Consider the following 20,119-nt stretch of genomic DNA (forward strand, 5'->3'; position numbering starts at 1 on the left):
TTGGGGGCAACCTTGCGAGTAGTCATTTCAACCCTTCATTCGCATTTCACTCCTAAATTAATCCATACAAATTGGATAAAAAAAATAGTAAAACATTAGCCTACAACCAGGGCTGTACAGTGCGACATAATGTCGCGGTGCTATGAAAAAATCTGTCGGCAATGAATGAACTTACTGCGATAGCCTGTGTGAAAAAAAATATTTGCGTGTGAAGTGAATCTGGGCCACGCAACTTGGTAGTTGTAGTCTATCGTGCGATTAAATACCATGTCCCCGTCTGCGTAGAGTCCATACAACCAACACCAAATCCCATAATTCCTAGCGAACAATCGAATCGAAACTGAATGTTGCATCGCCAAAGAAGAACTTCCTTTCAATAAGTTTAAGCCGCTAATTTTGCTCTGCAAGAAGAACGCAGCGGATATCAGTCCATCTTATGACAACCACGTCCGATGTAGAGAGATGATAAGAGACCATAGCCGATTAAATTAAGTCTGATCTGGCAGCGATGATTGACGGGGACACGGACACTTTTTTTTTTTTTAACTATATTTATTGGGTTTTAGTTTGCAAATTACAACATGTATATCAGCAGAGCAGTATTCAGCAAATGACACGGACACTTCTAACGTTCAGCCATGTATTGGGTGAGTAGCCCACTATTAGGACGTTTTTCAATACTTAAATACTGTCTACTTAAATTTCCCTCCGGGGATCAATAAAGTATCAACCTATCTATCTAATAATGAGACAATATGCAAATAAGATAATACTAATTATTGTCATGGTTCCCCGTTTGAAAGTGGCTTGCAACTTACTGCTGGTAAAATCACTGTTTATTTCTCGTTTTGCATAGTATTACATTCCTCTTCTATAAAGTCCCACCGTAAGAGCTATGGCCTCATACAGGTCCATTAAACCTTTTTGATTAGAGTATTTCCTTCAAGCTAAGTTGAACTGAACATTTCACTGTCAAAAGCGCAAACTTAAACAAGGTTGCGTTGCAACACGGTTTTCAAAATAAAGGTCACATATACACATACCGTAGTAGGCCTCTCAATTCTTATAAAAAAAAGTCCCGGATATACATAAACATTAATTGGCATAGATCTCTATAAACGGCCCAACACATTGATCACTTTAGGCACACCCTGAAACCAGTAACATCACAAATATGAAGCGGGTAATTACCCATAAAAATAATAAACCTTTCATGGGGTTATTTACAATAATAATAATTCATTTTATTTATAAAGCACTTTTCATTGTGAAACAAAGGTATGCAGAGTTTCTTGTCCTCCTGATTAATGCAATGGTGTGTGTGTTATGGTGATCTCATTCAAGGAGCACTACAAGCGCGCACACACACACACAGTTTGTTGTTTTTGTTCTATTAGTGATTTACACACTTTCTCAGTTGGTTCATTATAAAAGATACAAACCTGAAAACAAACACACTTAAATGTTAAATAAAAGGACCACAGTAATGTTGTTTTAATTTAACCTATTCTTTCATGGTGACTTGACTTGTGACTTGCTTGACGTTTAGCAATGAATCAACTTGTCTTGCTTGAGTCTAAACAATTGAGACCTGCTTAAGACTTGCAGGTTAAGACTTGAAACCTGCAACCTACTCCCTCCTCTGGGGAACGCAACCAAACAACACCAACACCCTGCCTGCCTGTGTCAACAACAACAAAGGAATTAGAGAAGGACCAACAAAGGAACAAAAACATATTTACCAGCCCAGAGAGGTCATCATCCTCTAGGTCTTTAGCCTAATCCCCCCCCCCACACACACACATCCCACCACTCCCTACGCGCGCACACACACACACACACATACACACAAATATATATTAGATTAGATTAGATTAAATTGTATCGTCATTGCACAGCACAAGTACAGCACAACAACATTTATTTGGGATCTAACCAGAATGTAAGGTAGCAGGAAAGTGCATAGCAGTATACAGTGAATATGTGTGTTATGTACACATACATGTGAGTATATACAGTGTGATGAAGCTACGGAGTAATTATGCTAAACTAATGTAGTACTATACAGTGGTAACTGGTATAGTATGGTAAGTATACTGGTATACTGGTAAGTATGAATATACTATAGTAGTAAACCAGATTAGCCAGTGGTATACCTAATGAGAGAGAGAGTATATACATCCCACCACACACACAACCCGTCTCCCTCAGTACCGTTGCTCGTCTCTCTCAGTACTCACTACTCAGTATAATAATGTATCTGCTGTAGGCCACTCCCAGCTTGTAATGAAGGATCATTAGAATTTTTATTAGCCACAGGCAAAGAAGAAGGATAAGACCATTGTAGGGATGCCCCGATCACGTTTTTTGCCACCGATACCGATCACCGATCTTCTATGAGCCATATCGGCCGATACACTGCCGATACCGACTGTTTTTGGTTATATAAAAAAATATATATGTGTATATATATATAATAATTTTTTTTATAAAATATATATATTATATAATTATACTTGTAGTTGTATTATCTGTGAGACATTGCCACCACGCAACAAGTCAAAATGCTTGCTATCTGCAAACAGCTCCACTGTCTGTGTGTATACTCTGCTTTGGTCAAATCACATTCAGCATAGGGCTGGGCGATATGACCAAAAACGTTATCGCGATAAAATTATAAAATTATTTTCATATAATTCGATATTGATAATTATCGTCGATATAATGTCTGTCAAGTTTAATTAATTTCTTATGCTGCTGCGAATGTCTCAAGTCGAGTTGATGTCGTCATCAGTCCGCGCCGTTAGCAGTAGCCGACAAGCGGAGTATCTCATGACAATAAATATGACACTAAAACTCTCTTCCGCCACAATATATTGAAACGACGTCCACTGTATACCCCACACTACTTAAACGTGGCCTCAGAATTCAAAACACACACATACTCGGCACGTAAATATATAAAACAGTGCCGTGCAAGCTAGTTCTCCTAGCCAGCCTGTTTATAAGCGGTGTATTCCATGAGACAATGTGCTAAATATGACACTAAAATACTCTCTTCCGCCACAATATATTGAAACGACGTCCACTGTATACCCCACACTACTTAAACGTGGCCTCAGAATTCAAAACACACACATACTCGGCACGTAAATATATAAAACAACGCCGTGCAAGCTAATTAGCCTAGCAAGCCTTGTTGTTGAGTGAGAGTACCTCTGGGTCTCCTTCCGGATCTCGTTCGCTCTCGGCCATCTCCTTCACTGATTGGTTGTTAGCTGTTGTACGTATGCACGTCATCACGTAACGTTGGTTGTTGTTAGTGAGTGTGCTGAGCCGAGGCTGAACGGAGCCAAGCTTGGAAATCGATATATCGAAACTTTGCGACCACGTTTCATGTTTATTTCGAGGAAATAATTTATCGCGATAGTTATCGTTATCGTTTTATCGCCCAGCCCTAATTCAGCATTCCCTCAGCGTCCCCAGTCAGAGCGATAGTTCAACTTGACTAACAGGGTCTGAAACGTATAAGATGTTCGCAGTGTTCAGTTATGAAGCATGATAGCTAATTAGCCAACAGCTGCAAAAACGAATAATGTCAATTATGTTATAAGACATTGATATCAGGAGCTATCTGTAGCTACTGCTAGCCGGCTAGATAACGTTAGACAACGCCTCATGTATTAAACTAAAGTGAACTATTTAGTTTACTGGGTAATTTCATTTAAACAGTGAGCTAATGTGAGCTAACGTTAGCTACAGGGTTTCCGTTCGAAAAGAATGTTGCCGGTCTCAGGGTCCGGTAGATCAAATGAGAGAAATTCCGTCAGAGTTTATTGAGCTTAAAAACAATTGATAGGCAGGCTATATAAAGAATGACATCCTCAAGGCATGTAGATTTATAATATTTTAACTTAAAACTAGGCTACTTTTGCGTATACAGTCATTATATTCCAAATAAAATAAGTCTTGAGACTCCGTGCTGCTGCTGACTTTAAATCAAATAGGTGTCTGTGGGCAGTCGGCCCGACATTAATAAACAGCAGTCTGTTATAATCACATTTTTATGAGCTAACGAATTCCGTTATATTGGACATTTGTATTAATTATATCAAGCGAAGAACTGAGAAATTTGGCAGAGAGAGACGGCAACATTATCGTGGGTTTGCGTGATGACTCTCCACCTCCCAACGACTTATTTGCGAGAGTATGCCGCTGCAGAGCCGCAGATTCAGCTGTTTTCAGGCCCCATCTGGTGACTGCTCAGCAGCGCCCCCCACCCAACAGCTGAATTGCCAATGGCTGAATTGGAGTATTGCACTGTGCCGGCACAGCTGGTGGGTTCTGTGGTTCTGCAGCTGCATGCACTCGCAAATCTAGCAGCAAGCTCCCGCTGACAGACCTGCTTGGTGAAGCAACGATGAAACAAAGGTAATGATTGTTTCGTTCATCGCATAGGAGGCTATTTAATTTTAGCCTATTTTAATACAATTCAAATAATCAAATTGTGCTTAGAGGGAATTATTTTCACCGGACATTAAGACTAAAGATTAAATATGTCGGCCTTCAACAGATTTTGCCGGTCAAATACCGGTAATTACCGGCTAACGGAAACCCTGGTTAGCTACCTAGCTAACGGAGGTCTCATGCACTCGACTATTGCCAGAGCATTTGTTGATATCAGGAGCTATCAGTAGCTAGCCAGCTAGATAACGTTAGACAATGCCTCATGTATTAAACTAAAAGTGAATAGTTGACTGGGTAATTTTGTTTAAACAGTAACGTTAGCTAGGTAGCTAACGTTAGCTCACGGATGTCTCATGCACGTGACTAGACTATTGCCGGAGCTTGTTGACATGACTGGTCTGTGAGGGGGAGGAGGAGGGGGAGGGGCAGTGCGCTGCAGCAGCAGCAGTTGTGTGCCTGAGAGAGAAGTCAGGGAGTGAGAACTCCGCTGAGAATTGGATCATGTTTTTCGATCGGTTTTCACGATCGGCGAAAATAAAGCATTATCGGAATTCACCGATCTCATATTTATACTGAATATCGGCCAATACCGATCGCTGGCCGATCGATCGGGGCATCCCTAGACCATTGCCCTGTCTCCAACTCCCCCTGCCCTCCTTTGACCTCCATCCCTATTTCCATTGCTGACGGATGATTTCTATGGCTGACAGATGCGGATAGATATTCACACATGCAGTACAGCAAGATATTCACACATGCAGTACAGCGAGATATTCACACATGCAGTACAGCGAGATATTCACACATGCAGTACAGCGAGATATTCACACATGCAGTACAGCGAGATATTCACACATGCAGTACAGCGAGATATTCACACATGCAGTACAGCGAGATATTCACACATGCAGTACAGCGAGATATTCACACATGCAGTACAGCGAGATATTCACACATGCAGTACAGGGAGATATTCACACATGCAGTACAGCGAGATATTCACACATGCAGTACAGCGAGATATTCACACTTGCAGTACAGCGAGATATTCACACATGCAGTACAGCGAGATATTCACACATGCAGTACAGGGAGATATTCACACATGCAGTACAGCGAGATATTCACACTTGCAGTACAGCGAGATATTCACACATGCAGTACAGCGAGATATTCACACATGCAGTACAGTGAGATATTCACACATCATGCAGTACAGCGAGATATTCACACATGCAGTACAGGATATAGGAGGAATGGCCCGCCCCCCCTGGTTTTGCCTCAAGCATCAACCCTCTGCTCTGTGGTGGGGAAGTTCCGTGATTTGTTTGGAAGACATATCTTATCTTAACATAATCTTACTTACAATTAGATTGGTTTTACTCATTTGAATCCTACTTGAAGTGTGCACTGTGCTGCTGTGTTATCTAGGAAAATACAAATATTAGATCGGGAGTCTGTTTCGGCAGATACTCTGTTAAATGATCGGGATCGGGACATCCTTAGAATCATATTGAAGAACACAACTGACTGAACTGTGGTCAGTCTGAGTAGGTGGATGGAATATGAATCTAGTCTACAATATGAATCTACAATATGAATCTACAATAGGAGTCTACAATATGAATCTGGATATCAGTGGACAGCAGACTGTTTTTCTTTCTTTTCTTATTTTGTTCCCTTTCCCGTACAAAAGATTGCTCACCACTTCCTCCAGCTTGCATAAGGCTGTTCAACTGCAACTCTGTACTTGTCATTTCGCGGAACAGCAGTGATTTGTGTAAATTGTTCTTTTGAGAAAACAGGTTGTGCTGATACTAGTGACTCATTGCCTGCCTCGCCAACACACATTTTTGTAACTGTACTTTCTGCCTCTTATGAATACAACCAGCACTGACAGTGGGGAGTCCTTTAATTCACACTGTAGATAGATGGATGGATAGATAGATAGATAGATAGATAGATAGATAGATAGATAGATAGATAGATAGATAGATAGATAGATAGATAGATAGATAGATGGATAGATAGTAGGGGTGTAAAGGTCCATACCGAACCGCTTCAGTGTGTAGTGTACCGTACCGAACGGCTGTGTACCGAACGAATACAACGGTATGTTAACCACTAATGACCGCCCACCGGGGGCTATTTTTTCACAATCTAATATAATTATTTTATAAAAAAAAAAAAAAATTTGCAAGTCAAGTTCAAGTTTCTTTATTAGTTGTCATACAGAAGTACAGAATACTTTTATACCAAATGCTTCTTTCTGATTCGCTCCAGAGACTGTGCTAGGCAAAAATAGATAATAAAATAAGTATAGCAAGTATAAAATAGAAGTCAAGTACGTAGACAAAAACATTTCAGTATATACATACAATATACAATGCCAGGGCTCTACGCTAACCTTTTTCCCAAGGAGCACATGTGCTCCTAAATGAAAAAATTTAGGAGCACACAAAGAAATTTAGGAGCACCCAAAAATATTTAGGAGCACAGTAAGAATATTTCAAGTAACAGAGTTTATTTAAAAATTTTTAAATAAATGTATAATTATTTGTACTGTGCATGTGTGTAAATTAGCTCTTGCTACAACCCTGCATGTTTACATTTTGTATTTTGTACTTGATGTTCATTAACATGTGATGTTCATTAACATGTGCTGTCCCTATCAAATAAACTCAAATCAAACTACTGCTACAAAGTAACAGTCACTTAACTTTAGCTTTTGCCCCTTTTATGCATACAATGCCTATGTTTTGGCTGTGTTGCTCTTCTAGAAAAATAATCCTTTCAGGGTTGCCTATTGAAATACTGTACACCTCCAGTACAGAAACATTGTTTATGAGTTTGCGTGTCAGGAAGACCATTGATTGACAGTCGAGTCTGCCAATTACGTCACACCGCTTGCACTCCGGCCGTCCGGTGGACCCTATTGCCCACCTCTGCTGTTGATGTTGTTATCATGTCCGTTACAGACTTACAGTCAACACGACATACGCTACTGCATCAACGTTATGATTAACAAAGCCAGGCATTCGTTTTGTTGCATTAACGTTATATTACTATTGCTAAATCTAGGTGTTCTAAAATATATTGCTATTGGTAAGACTATAATAAGTTAGTGTCTCGGAAAACGCTAGAGCCCTGATCGCAATGGCAGACTTTCAGGAAGTAAACGAGCCAAATGAGAGCTTCCGATTGGTCATTTGCTTTATTTCCCATGAAACCAGTCACGTCGCTCTACTGTGATTGGACCGTTGGCTTGAGTGCAATGTGGGACTTGTAGTTTTTTAACGATTCTCAGCGGAGAAATAAAAAGAACGACTGGGGCTGTAATCTGCACTCGCACACCGTGCGAGTAATTGATTTTTCAGGTTCGCACACACGTATTTTTAGGGGCATATGCGAGCAATATGGTCGCACTGTAGAGCCCTGAATGCCCTATGTAGAGTAGAAGTAACTTGAGTTACCATACAATATACTATACAGTGCAAAGCAGAAGTGGGATGAGGTACAATTTAGGTACAATATAATTTACAGTAAGGTGTAATGAGGTATGGGTTGTAGTGCAAATTCTTTACAGATAAATATAAAGTGTGCTTAGGTGTACTAAAGTGGTTAAAGTGGGTGCTGCAGTGAGTTGTATGTTTAAAGTGAGTGTGTGCGTGTGGATGTGTGTGCTGTGAGTGCATTTGATGGTTGTTACATAGTGTTATTGTTCGTTGAGCATCCTGATGGCCTGGGGATAGAAGCTTCTTCTGAGTCTCTCTGTGCTTGCCATGAGACTCCGGTATCGCTTGCCTGACCGCAGCAGTTCAAAGAGGCAGTTGTTTGGGTGGCTCGAGTCTTTGATAATTCTCTTAGCCTTGCCCATGCACTGCTTGTTGTAAATGCCCTGGAGAGTGGGAAGCCCCCCTCTAATTGTGCGTTCGGCTGAGCGGGCCACTCTGTCTCTGTAGTCGGTTATTCATTTCAATATAGAATATTCATTGACAGCCCTACAGGTACAATTAGTTACTGCACACTACATCACCCCTGAGTGGAACATGGAACGCCAAACTTTCCCCCACTGTACCGAAAACTAGGGATGCCCCGATCACGTTTTTTGCCACCGATACCAATCACCGATCGTCTTGAGCCATATCGGCTGATACTTACTTACTTACTTACTTAGGCCCATCGCTCCCAATGGAGCATAGGCCATCTACGACTTTTCTCCATCCAACACGGCTTTGGGCTGTCCTTTCTGCCTCCCCCCAGGTAGTTCCTCATCTCTTGAGCTCTGCCTCAGTGTCCCGCCTCCAGGTGTTCTTAGGCCGCCCTCTCTTCCGCTTCCCCTGGGGATTCCAAGTCAGGGCCTGTCGTGTAGTACTGGTAGCCGGTTTCTTCAAAGTGTGGCCTATCCATCCCCACTATTGGCCGATATCGATCCGATAATTTTTTTTTTTATATAAAATATATATATTATATAATTATACTTGTAGTTGTATTATCTGCGAGACATCGCCACCACGCAACAAGTCAAAATGCTCACTATCTCCACTGTCTGTGTGTATACTCTGCTTTGATCAAATCACATTCAGCATGCCCTCAGCAGGGTATATCTGCGGCTCTGCAGATATACCCTACTCCCTCAGCTAGCCCCGTTTGTGACTGCGATGCAAGCCGGGGCTCGAATACGCATCGAATCACTGTTATAAGACATTGATATCAGGAGCTATCTCTAGCTACTGCTAGCCGGATAGATAACGTTAAGACAACGCCTCAGTGAACTATTTAGTTTAATGGGACGTTTCGTTAGCTAACGTGAGCTATCATGCACGTCTTACTAGACTATTGCTGGAGCATTTGTTGATATCAGGAGCTATCAGTAGCTAGCCGGCTAGATACCGTTAACAATGCCCCATGTATTAAACTAAAAGTGAATAGTTGACTGGGTCATTCTGTTTAAACAGTAACGTTAGCTCACGGAGCTCGCATGCACTAGGTTAGAGCAGACTATTGCCCGAGCTTGTTTACACGGGGAAGGGAGGAGGGTGAGATCTCGTTTTTCGATCGGTTTTGACGATCGGCAAAAATAAAGCATTATCACCGATCACCGATCGCATATTTATACTGATTATCGGCCGATAACGATCGGTGGCCGATCGATCGGGGCATCCCTACCGAAAACCCGTACCGAACCCTGACTTCCAAACTGAGGTACGTACCGAACCGTGGTTTTTGTGTACCGTTACACCCCTAATAGATAGATAGATAGATTGATTGATCCCTTCAGGGAAATCTTTAATATCTGTCTTCCAGTGTGGTTGGAATGTGCTGTTACAGAGTGCAGCACATTCCAGTGCTGGTTACAGTGCTGGATCTTATCTGTTGTTGCAGTACAGAGGCTCTGCCTCTCATGGGAACATATTACGACCTGCCATGGCTCGCCCCTGTTCTCTGATCGCTCCGGGCCACAGGCCTCACTAGGCTGCCCCTGCTATGTGTCTCCCTCTGACTGCTGCTCTCTCTCTCATTCTCTCTCCTTGTTTGTCTCTCTCTGTGTGTCTCTCTCTCACTAGCACTCTCTATTTTTTTCTCTGGGTCTCTCGCTCTCTCACTAGCACTCTATTTTTCTCTCTGGGTCTCTCTCTCACTAGCACTCTCTTTTTCTCTCTCTTTCTCTGTCTCTCTGTCAACCAAGCCTCTACCTTCAGTGACTGAGTATTATTCTGACAGTTCTATTTCTATTTTGTTGTACATTGAGCTCCAGTATTAACACATTCAGCGCCAGAGGTCGCTGTGGGCCGTATGGCCGTGTGTGCCAGCGATTTAATGAATGGGGATACATGCCGGTGTTTGCAGCAGGGTTTCCGTTAGAAAAAATTGTTGCCGGTCTCCGTGACCTGCAAGATTTCAATCTACCGGACAAATGAGATTAATTCCGGTCATAGTTTATTGAGCTTTAAAACTATTGATATAGGCTATATAAAGAATGTCATCCTCAAGGCATGTAGATTTATAATATTATTACTTAAAACGAGGCTACTTTTGCGTATAGTCATTAATATATTCCAAATAAAATAAGTCCCTCGATACTCCGTGCTGCTGCTGACTTGAAATAAAATAGACCGCGTATGTGGGCAGTCGGTCCGACACTAAACAGCAGTCTGTTATAATCACATTTTTATGAGCTAACGAATTCCGTTATATTGGACATTTGTATTAATTATATCAAGCGAAGAACTGAGAAATTTTGCAGAGAGAGACGGCAACATTATCGTGGGTTTGCGTGATGTATATCTCCACCTCCCAACGACTTGGTGCTGGTCATAATGTCCGGTGAAAACAACTCCCTCCAAGCACAACTTGACCACCCGAACCGTACCAAAACAGGCCAAAATTAAATAGCCCATGCGACGAACGATTCATTACATTCGTTTCATCGTTGCTCCACCAAGCAGCCGGTCCAACAATGAAAGCTGTTATCAGCGCGAGCCGGCCGCAGTTAGTTTGCAAGAAGCATCCAGCTGCAGACCCGCAGAGCAGCTTTCCAGGTCTGGGGACCGCACTGTGCCAGCAAAGCTGGTGGGTTCTGTGGGTCTGCAGCTGCATGCCTTCCGCAAATCCAGCAGCAAGCTCTCGCTGAGCGAAGCAACGACAACAAACGCAATGATTGTTTCGTTCATCGCATAGGCCACCCAACTCCAGCCCATCCAAATACAATTCAAATAATCAAACTGTGCCCAGAGGGAACTATTTTCACCGGACACTATGACCGGAGAGATTAAATATGTCGGACTTCAACAGATTTTGCCGGTCAAATACCGGTAATTACCGGCTAACGGAAACGCTGGTTTGCAGGCCTAAAACTATATTAAATATCATCGCTATGGATATAAAACTATTGCCCCTTTGACATCGAGTATCTATCGTTCAATTTGTGAAAAAGAAAAAAATATTTCATCCATACATTCCCGTTTTATACCGTGGTGAACAGTGGTGCAGTGCTGGGCAACCGCGGTCAAACGGCGTTTGGGCTTCGAAGTGCGCGCATCCTATTATTATGCAAAGTCTAGGTGATAAGTGCCTAGACTTTGCATAATAATAGGATACCGTTTGGCCTCCGCCCATATTACGACTGCACCCCTGGTGGTGAATGAGTATAGTTTTAGAGTAATTCTGTGTAATCCCAGGAAACGCCGCTAAGCAGCGTTTAGTGCATTCACTAGAAACCGTGCCATTCCTCGCATGGATCAACAATCAATCTGAAATCAACGCTATATTATCGGTATTATGTTTCATCATGCATGCATGAAAGGGTGGGGGTGGTGGGGGGGGTTCTATGCTTCGATCGTCACCAACGGAATACGTTACACAGTACATTACAGACACACATTCCGATCGCAGGGAAGGAATTATTGGATCAACGCAAGATTGATACCATATAGCCCTTACCTTGACTAGGATGTACTGCAAAAAGAATATTCCAATTATCTGATCGCCATTCCAAGTATTGATGTCGATCGTGTTGCCAACATAATCCACCAAAGAACATGAATCGGCGGTGCTTGATTCTCCCCAATCCATGTGTTATAAACGTTACTCCTGCCCGACAAGGAAAACCCAGACCGGACTTTTTAGATCGATGTACTGAACTAGCTAGAGAGATTCCAAGGATGTGCAATACCGGCCGCAAGGTGTTAGGCGGCGGTATTGGACGTTTGCGATCTCAGACCCATTCCCAATGATAACATCAGGCTCCCTCGATGGATTATGAATGGAAATAGCGAATAAAAGAAATAACGACCAAAACCCGACTTTTCTCTGGTTTGGCGCTCAAGCGATGGCGAGTTAACCCGACTTATCTCGGGTCTGGCGTCCAATGTGTTAATGTTGAGTAGTATGTCATAGTCTTACTCTTTGCTGTAGTCTATATAGCCTGCTGTAGTCTATATAGCCTCTATGAATAGTATGTCATAGTCTTTGCTGTAGTCTATATAGCCTGTATGAATAGTATGTCATAGTCTTTGCTGCAGTCTATTCAGCGGTTCTCAACAGGGGTTCCGCTGCCAGGGGTGCCGCGAGATGCCTGGGAATGTTTCTTTAAAAATATAGAATGACAACTATTTAACTAAACAAATAGTCTATCTAGTGCTTCATGTGTATACAATAATTGCCTAATCTAATAACATGAACTAAAAAAGAAATCGATCACACGTTTCGTAAAGTTATTATAGAAACATCACCAACTTAACGTCCGCGGCAGGCATCATTACTTTTACCAACAGATTTGCCAACGCATTTCCAGAGCAGTCGCATTCGTGTGACGTCACATCACGGGTCCTATGTCCGTTATCAAGGAAATGCAAAGCGGCTACATTTGGTAATCACGCGGCAATCGTCGTCGTGATAATAATCACTAAATGCATTCAGTGCTGGATCTAATCAAATGGATTTATCGAGACACGTTATGGAAAGTTCAAGACCGGACCACACAGCTTCTGAAAAGTGCTAATTCCCGACGGCGATGGTCTACTCACAGAACAAGTGAGTGTATCAGCCGCTGTGTTATGATTATTATGATACAAAATGTGAATGAATGAATGAATGAAAACTGTATTTAACAGAAACAGTAAAAGGCACTCTGCAGATTACATTTATATCTTTATTTATATACCACAGGATGTGATGTCATAATCAATCGTCACCTCGCTAGAATAATATTTCCAACGTGAACCGCAAAGCTGAATTTTCACACAAAATGGACAAGTTCATATTTGTGTGAAGCTGGATTTTCATCCATGACAGCTCTGAAAACCAAATATAGGGCCAAGTTGAGCCTTGAGGATGACATGCATGTTGCCTTGTCATCGATCTCCCCACGTATTGACCGTATCATTAGCCAGCAGCAGCAGACCTCGCACTGAGCTAGAAATGTCCACAAGTGCTTATTTTCTGTATTTATTTATATTTTTTGAGAAATGGTAACTTGGTGATCCTTTGATTTTTGAGAAATGGTCACACTAATTATTTTTTTTTGAAAACAGTGCAGCTGCAACAGATAGCACTTTATTGATATTTTTCTGTATTTTAAAAAGAAATACATGATTTTCTGTTTGAGAAATGGTCACACTAGTTATTTGTATAGAAAAGTGCAGCTGCAACAGATAGCACTTTATTGATATTTTTCTGTATTTAAAAAAATAAATACATGATTTTCTGTTTGAGAAATGGTCACACTGTTATTTTTATGGAAAACAGTGCAGCTGCAACAGATAGCACTTTATTGATATTTTTCTGTATTTAAAAAAAATTAATATATGATTTTCTGTTTGAGAAATGGTCACATTATGTTATTTTTATGGAAAACAGTGCAGCTGCAACAGGTAGCACGTTAGTGATCCTTTTCTGTATTAAAAAAAAAATCATGATTTTCTGTTTGAGAAATGGTCACACTATTGCTATATTTATTTATACATTTAGACCTGAAACGCCTGCTAATAATGCATTATATAGCCTGCATATACACACAAATGTGTTTCCCGGTTTCAATGGGTTAAATAAACGTTATTTTGAAAGCAAGCACTTTTGTCATCATTGTAGCAAAAAAGACAGGGACGGAAAAGTCTTTATCGTATGTAGGGGTGCCCTGGAATATTTTATTGGACACAGGGGTGCCTTGGCAGCAGAAAGGTTGGGAACCCCTGGTCTATATAGCCTGTATGAATAGTATGTCATAGTCTTTGCTGTAGTCTATATAGCCTGTATGAATAGTATGGCAGTGTGTGTGTGTGTGTGTGTGTGTGTGTGCGCATGCGTATGTGTAGTGTACGCATGCGTGTGTGTGCATGCGCGTGTGTTTCTCTCTCTCTCTCCACGGCACTCCCCAGCACGGTATGACAGGGTGATGATGAATTTCATTAACACGGTGCCGTCACCCAGGCTCATTAACGGCACTCCCACCACAATAGATCCTTAATGTGTCTGTTTGAAGGGTTTTGTCTCTCCTAGTATGAGGACTCCCCTCAGGGCCTGTTGGTCTCCCGCTGCCTCACAGCATGGGGTCATCAATTCATCACTCGCGCCATACAATCCTCTCTAGTGTTGTATCACAGCCAGCCGCCGCAGAGCCCCCAACCTCCGGCCCGAGCCCCTCCCCAAAGCATCTTAACCCTTAGAAGTCTAACCTAAATAGCTCCTCCTCCTGAGAATTTCCCCCTTTTTTTTTGTTACATAATATAAAATTACAGATTCATACCTTCAAAATAAGCCATCAATTGTCAAATTTGAGATGATAGTTTTCAATCAATGTCCTATCAAACATTCTGGTACAGTCATTACCAATTTGCAGCAGGAGCCTCTGAAGGGAATTCAGTGAATTCAGCTAATGATAAGGGAACTACACTCCTTCCCAGAATTCAATGTGATGTCAATGTTAATTTCAATGACTAATTCACACCATGAAACAAAGGCCCAGCAGGGAACAATTACAGCTGAATGGGGGTATAGTGTGACTGATCAATACAGGCAACACACACTTTGATTTGATGCCATGCATATACACACACTAGATAGACAGAGGTTTAGATATTTAGATAGATATATAATAGTAATATAATAGAAAGAGAGAGAGAGATAGAAAGAAAGAAAGAAAGAAAGAAAGAAAGAAAGAAAGAAAGAAAGAAAGAAAGAAAGAAAGAAAGAAAGAAAGAAAGAAAGAAACAGAGAGAGAGACATTTATAATAATAATAATTATAATTATTATTATTATTATTATTATTAAATAGAATAATTTTCTATAGGCTTGCCGTGGTAGTCAGTGATACTGGTGTCATTCTGTGTTCAGGCTTCCATACTTATTGAAAAGAATGCTCATATCCAAAAGTATTAGATAGATATAGGTCATACATGTAGGTATGCATTTGGTTACACACACACACAGAAGTAATCTCAGACCGGGAGTAGTCTCAGAGAGGGAGATACAGAGGAGAGATGGAGAGAGAGATTTGAACTTAGTGTCCACTTGGGTGTCTGAAAACAGGCTGAAGTTAAACATCTCAAAAACCAAGAGCCTAATATTGGGATCCAAGCATACTATAAGAAAAGACGTGAAGCTAAGTATATCTTTAGACGGAACAGCTATTGAGCAAGTTAGAGAGGCAAAGCTGTTGGGTGTCACACTTGATGGAACACTCTCATGGTCAACTCACACCAACAATGTGGTTGCCAAAATGAGCAGAGGTATTTCAATTATCAGAAGGTGTAGGTATTTTCTAGCCGATCTGATATTGAAGCAAGTGATACAGTCATTAGTTCTTTCTCACCTTGACTACTGTCCAGCTGTCTGGTCTAATGCCTCAAGACAAGAGCTCAATAAGATCCAGCTCACTCAGAACAGAGCGGCCCGTCTGGCCCTGAACTGCTCAATGAGAAACAGTGTGGAGGGGATGCATACCAAGCTGTTGTGGTTGAAGGTGGAAGACAGATCTTGTTCATGAGGAATATATATATCTCAAGAGAACCTATCTGTTTGTATTCACAGCTAACATGTACACATGATCGACATAAGTATAATACTAGGCATGCCTGTAGGGAAACGTTCACACTGCTACTACCAAAAACCAATGCAGCAAAGAAAACTGTGTTATATAGAGCCATGTCATATTGGAATAAACTGCCAGTACATCTTACTCAGATAACCAGTAAGATAAGTTTTAAAAATAATTTGAAAAGAGCATTGAGAGAAAAAGAAATTAGTTTACATTAAAGAAAAACACAGATACTGTAGTTTACACTGTAAAGAAATGACTGTCTGAGAGTTTAATCCCTTTTATTGTATTTTCTGTGATCTGATACTCTGTTTGTGTACTGTAATGCTATTTGGAAATATTTTTATATTTTTATATGTAGGAATATTGGAATATATTTTTAAATGTATGCTACTATAATGTTATGTATGTATGTACTGTTTTTGTTGTGTGTGGACCCCAGGAAGACTAGTTGTTGCTGCGGTGATGACTAATGGGGATCCGTAATAAAGATAAAGATAAAGAGAGGGAGATATAGATAGAGAGAGGGAGAGAGAGAGGGAGAGATAGAGGGAGAGAGATAGAGGGAGAGAGATATATATAGGTTAGAAAGCAACCTGGGTTCTCAGACAGACAGACAGACAGACAGACAGACAGACAGACAGACAGACAGACAGACAGACAGACAGAGAGAGAGAGAGAGAGAGAGAGAGAGAGAGAGAGAGAGAGGCGACGTCATCTTTCCTTCACACCGTGCGGAAAGCGCGGGTGACCAAAACACCAAACTCGTCACACAGTAGCCAGTGGCTGATCATATACACACACGCACTCTGCCATACTTAGTTAATGTTTTAGCGCGACGTGGGTATACAGGACTGTCGAAGCAGAAGAAGCAGACATACATAGAAGCAGACTCGACACAAGTTTCGTCTTGACGCTGCGTCTCAGCGGCAGCGCACACACACACACACCACATTATTCTGCGAAGCAGCTCAGTGTCCCGTGGATATTATTGCAAGAGATATTTCATACATATTATGAAAAGCCGATGCCGATCTGTTGTTTAGAATTTGGATGGGGGGTAGCGAGTCTCTGATACCTCTACCTCTGCGCGGGGGTCTAAGTGTCTAACACCTATTCACAGCGCACACGCTTCTCTTGTGTGTGTGCGCGCGTGCGTGACGTGCGTTTGGTGACGCGCTGTAGTTCTCTGGCAAACGCAGATAATTACAAGCATAACATCTAGCAAGAATTAAACGTATTTACAAATAGTATTATGTTTAGCAAGTAAGGAGACATATATAGTAAATCTCAAAGCACTCGAAATTGTCATTTTTCTATTTTTACAGATTTCTGAAAAGCGTGACTTCCAGAGCATTTATGAGTCATTCTAAATCCCTTTGTTCTCCGCCCACGGGTCCAAACAAGCCCCGCGACCTAAAAGGGTTAAGCAGAGGAGCTTAGGTCAGGGAGGGGTCAGTTGTCCTATAGGAGGATCCGGCTGTGAACAACATGTGTGTGTGTGTTTGTGTGGTAACAACCTTTTTCTATTGTTCATGACATTGGCCCCAAGGTAAAGGAGCTTAGGTTATTATTAGGTTAAGTTTAGGGAATGACAGCGTGAAAACATGGCCTGTGTGTGTGTGTTTCCTATAGCTATCGTGTGTCCATAGGAGAGGTGATGATCAGAGGCTATGTGACCATGTTGATCTCCTCAGTCGAGGCTAAAGGGCAACACTAAACATCTGTCCCCAACAACAAAACAAAGAGACAAAGAGCTCATCACACCCTCACGCTGTCGCACTAGTCGAGTGTCAGTTCAGTGTGTGTGTGTGTGTGTGTGTGTGTTTATTGGGGGGGTGTAAAAGTGTTTTGAGTTCTTGCCTTTAATCTTAAGATGCCAGCTAATGAGAGCCACGTCCCCTCTTCTCTACTTTGTCTCTCACTCCCTCTGTTTTTCTCAGCCCCTTCTCTCTCTCTCTCTCTCTCTCTCTCTCTCTCTCTCTCTCTCTCTCTCAGCAGTTGTTTTCCAGTCTCTCTGTACGTCTGGAACAACAGTAAAAGGTCACAATAACAGAACCAAAACTGACAACAATATCTTATATGACGACAGAGCAAGATCAGATACTATAGAGAGTGTGTGTGTGTGTGTGTGTGTGTCTCTCTTATCTTCTGGATTGGCAGATCAGTTTAATGGGTGTTTTTAGATAGAAGATAGCAGTGTGTTGGCTGAGGTTACACCTTTCGTATCATCTTCGTATTGTTTTCTTATACGTATCGCCGCGTATCGCCGCGACGTCATGCGCCTCGAGTCACACTTTCGTTTTTTTTTCCGTTTTTGTCAGCCAAGCACACTGATGTAGTACACTGCCAAAGCAGTAGGTGGCAGTAGGTGGCAAACATGAAGGCAATTTCAACCAATCAGAACGAATGTGCCAATACACTTCCTGGTGGAAGCTCCAGCAAAAGAAAATGTCAATAAGGCAGGCGCCTATGCCGCGCCACCATCTTGCTTTACTCAATGCAGCAATAATTTTTCAGCAAAGCCTAATAAAAGTGCAATAAACAAAACGGATACATTCACTGTGTGTTCTGCCTGTCATTTGTTGATGAAACAAAACTAACATCAACACAAGTGACCACCAAGAGCGGATAGTTTAGGCTAAAAAACGATCGGTAGCATTGTAGCATTGTTAGCTGCATGCTAACGTCAATGGAGTATGCCATTATAACAATATAGCATTGTGGCTAGAAGCTAACGTTAGCTCACGCTACTTAGCCAGCATCAAAACTGATGATATCGCGAGCTATCAGTAGTTAGATAACATTAGAGACAACGCTGTGTGTATTAAACAAAGGTGAATAGATGACTGGGCCATTTTGTTTAATGCTTCTTAAGTTGAAAGAGGAACTCTGAGCTAACAGGGTCTGAATCCTGATAGCTCACGTTAGCCAGCTGCTCATGCAATCGGTAATGCTAGCAGAATGAATGGATGTAAACTTTATTTAACATATTGCATATGGGTACAATACAATACGGCTCAATACAAACAATTGTTAAGGGAATGCAGACTGTTGTAGCTTGGACTGGGGTCCTTATAACAATAACTTGACAACACATGGTAGCTGAAGCTATTTGGGACACGGAGCTCTGTCCCAAACACACACACTGTACACAGGAAGGGCACGCAGATGGTATCTACTGCGCATGGGCGTTTTCGCAACAACTGCTCCGTGCTGACTACACGCTGATGTCGAAGCGTTTTTTTTGCGTATCTCCAAACGCAAACACAATTTTGCGTTTCAGCCGTATCCACAAAAAAACGCCAAAAAACGCATTTCTGTGTAGATAGGACATCAAACGTCGTCAAAAACGTATAAAAAAACGCCAGGAATACACTAGTCTAACCATAGCCTCAGCTCCTGAACCTGCTGCCCTGCCGCCTCTATTTGCACAGGTGGTGCAACATTAGTTCAGACTTGCTGGATTTTGGTTGTACTGTCCCTACCAGATTGTAGCTACAGGGGTGTGTGTACGCTCACTGCGGGCACGGGGGATGGGCGCTGTGGGAGTTGACTGGCATTGGTAATGTGCTTCTTCATACTGCAATGAGAGACACAGCAGGCTATAAAACATTGCAATGTCACAGAGGGAGGCGTGGGGCGAGTGGATCAAAGCACAATTAAGTCTGCTGCTTGTTGTGCTCTATGCTGTCTTTAACCCTTTCACTACCACACTACAGACGGTTAACCGTCTGTAGTGTGGTAGTGAATGGGTTAACTGTCTGTAGTGTGGTAGTGAATGGGTTAACCTTCTGTAGTGTGGTAGTGAATGGGTTAACCTTCTGTAGTGTGGTAGTGAAAGGGTTAACCGTCTAGTGTGGTAGTGAAAGGGTTAACCCTATGTAGTGAAAGGGTTACCCCTTTGTCGTGTGGCAGTGAACGGGTTAACCTTCTGTATTGTCGCAGTGAAAGGGTTAACCTTCTGTAGTGTGGTAGTGAAAGGGTTACCCCTTTGTCGTGTGGCAGTGAAAGGGTTAACCGCCTGTAGTGTGGTAGTGAAAGGGTTATCCCTTTGCCGTGCGGCAGTGAAAGGGTTAACTAGGGAAGCACCGATCCGACTACCGATACCTGGG

At 41.9% G+C, this 20,119-nt stretch overlaps 1 protein-coding gene across 1 annotated transcript in view; it reads left to right on the forward strand.

The window, feature by feature from the left end:
• The window catches only part of susd6 (sushi domain containing 6), a 78,361-nt gene that overhangs the window by 44,838 nt on the left and 13,404 nt on the right, over positions 1–20,119 (forward strand). The gene's annotated exons all lie outside the window — the stretch shown is intronic.

The sequence above is a fragment of the Notolepis coatsorum genome (assembly GCF_963971535.1).
Source record: "Notolepis coatsorum genome assembly, chromosome: 5".
NCBI classification, from domain to species: domain Eukaryota; kingdom Metazoa; phylum Chordata; class Actinopteri; order Aulopiformes; family Paralepididae; genus Notolepis; species Notolepis coatsorum.